Consider the following 2744-nt stretch of genomic DNA (forward strand, 5'->3'; position numbering starts at 1 on the left):
GGAGAAAATACTAAGTGAAATAAGTCAAGCAGAGAAAGACAATTATCATAGGTTTTCATTCATTTATGGAATATAAGAAGTAGGAAGATCAGTAGGAGAAGAACCATGAGAAAATATGTGTTAATTTTTTTAAGACCTGCAATATGCCCTGAATAAATCACGGTTGAACTAAAACAATGAATTAATAAGATATTATTTTTGTGTACTTAATATGTGTCTCTCTTTAGGAAAAGCTAAATTAATGTCCCATGGAAAATATTAACCAAATATCTACTTATTTCTTTTTATTGGGGTTATTCCCACCATCAAGAATTGGTCTGTTTTTCTTCATTCTCAGTTTTCTCATTTTCCTAATGGCTCTGTTTGGAAACCTGTCCATGTTCATTCTCATTCTCCCGGACACCCATCTTCACACACCCATGTATTTTCTACTTAGTCAGCTCTCCCTCATGGACCTGAACTTCATCTCCAACATTGTCCCCAAGATGGCTTCTGATTATCTCTCTGGAAACAAGTCTATTTCTTTCATCGGGCATGGAGTTCAGAGTTTCTTCTTCATCACTTTAGCTGGTGCAGAAGGATTAATATTGGCCTCCATGGCTTATGATCGTTATGTGGCTATTTGCTTTCCTCTTCATTATCCCATTTGTATGAGCGAAAGAGTGTGTGTGCTGATGATAACAGGATCTTGGATCATGGGCTCAATCAACACCTGTGCCCACACTGCATATGTCCTACATATCCCTTACTGTTGATCCAGAGCCATCAACCATTTCTTCTGTGATGCCTCTGCCATGGTGAATCTGGCCTGCATGGACACCTGGGTCTATGAGTACACAGTATTTTTGAGCATCATCCTCTTCCTTGTGTTTCTTTTCATTTGCATTGCATGTTCCTACGGCCGGGTTCTCCTTGCCATCTGCCGCATGCAGTCCACAGAAGGGAGGAAAAAAGCCTATTTGACCTGCAGCACGCACCTCACTGTGGTGTCTTTCTACTATGCACCCTTTGTTTACACTTATCTATGCCCAAGATCCTTCTGATCTCCCACAGAGGACAAGGTACTGGCTCTCTTCTACACCATCCTGACCCCAATGCTCAACCCCATCATCTACAGCCTGAGGAGCAAGGAGGTGACTGGGGCAATGAGAATAGTGATTCAGAGGGTCTGCTCTGTAGAAATGTAACAAAGTTCTCACTAAGCCTGCTGCTTAAAAATACTTTAATTTCACCTTGTACATTCCTCAAGAACAATGTCATCCTAGGTCTGAAGACAAGGATTACATTAATATAGAAAAATAAATAATAGAGATTTGACAAAATAATGATATATTCCCAATCACTCGTTTTTGTGGAAATTTTTCTTTTTTATTTCTTTTTTTTGTTATAATTTTTATAATAATTTTTTTATTATATTATGTTAGTCAACATACAGTACATCCCTAGTTTGATGTAAAGTTCCATGCTTCATTACTTGTGTATAACACCCAGTGCACCATGCAATGAGTGCCCTCCTTAATACCCATCACTGACCTATCCCAAATCCCCCACCCCCATGCCCTCTGAAGCCCTCAGTTTGTTTCCCAGAGTCAATAGTCTCTCATAGTTCATTCCCCCTTCTGTTTACCGATAATTTATTAAATGTAAGTTGTAAGTTGATGTCTAAAGGCTTTGAAAGCAATGCAGTAAATAAGACAACAATACCCAAAATATTGAAAGATCCCAGATGTCCACTGACAGAAGAATAGATAAAGAAGATATGGCATAGATACCATTATATAAATCTTTACATATTTATGTGTAGATATATATCTATATATAGATAAAAATATAGATATATAAGGTATATAATTACATATTGTATATAAGATATATTATATATATCTATGCATATGTATATATAGCTATATATAGATATAATATATGATAGATATATAATATATATTAGATATATAGATATATATTACTCAGCCATAAAAACAGAATTAATTCTTACCATGTGCAATGACATGAATGAAACTAAAGCATATTATGCCAAGCAATGTAAGAGAGAGACAAATACCACAAGTTTTCACTCATAGATGAATTCAGAAAAGAAAGGTGAAAAGGGGTAAAAAGAGAGAGAGGCAAACCAATAAAAAGACCCTTAACTCTAGACAGCAAGCTGATGGTCATCGAGGGAAGGGTGATGGGGCATGAGTTAAGTAGGGGATGGAGATTAACGAGTACACTTGTAATGAACACCGAATGTTGTATGGAAGTGTTGAATCACCATATTATATACTTGAAACTAATATTATGCTGTATATTATCTAACTGGAATTAAAATGAAATCTTTAAAAAAGTTAAGTGGTGACAAATGATATAACTTTAGCTGCAATGGACAATTCGTTTGTATAGGAAGCATAGAATGCTTTTAAAATAACTCCCTTCAATAATATTGAAGTGTGTAATGGGATTCACTTTGCATTTAATTGTTGCAATGGTTCTCAGTGTTTATGCTTGGAAACAGAGTTTTTAAAAAATAATCTGTAATGGGGGGCCTGTGTGGCACAGCGGTTGGGCATCTGCCTTCGGCTCAGGGCGTGATCCGGGCGTTGTGGGATCGGGCCCCACATCAGGCTCCTCTGCTATGAGCCTGCTTCTTCCTCTCCCACTCCCCCTGCTTGTTGTTCCCTCTCTAGCTGGCTGTCTCTATCTCTGTCAAATAAATAAATAAATAAATAAATAAATAAAAAATCTTA

At 36.8% G+C, this 2744-nt stretch overlaps 1 pseudogene; it reads left to right on the forward strand.

Annotated features, from left to right (window-relative positions):
• The first annotated feature begins 248 nt into the window (after positions 1-248).
• On the forward strand, positions 249-1187 carry LOC109488533 (annotated as a pseudogene).
• Positions 1188-2744: the final 1557 nt, after the last annotated feature.

The sequence above is a fragment of the Ailuropoda melanoleuca genome, unplaced genomic scaffold (assembly GCF_002007445.2).
Source record: "Ailuropoda melanoleuca isolate Jingjing unplaced genomic scaffold, ASM200744v2 unplaced-scaffold7480, whole genome shotgun sequence".
NCBI lineage: Eukaryota > Metazoa > Chordata > Mammalia > Carnivora > Ursidae > Ailuropoda > Ailuropoda melanoleuca.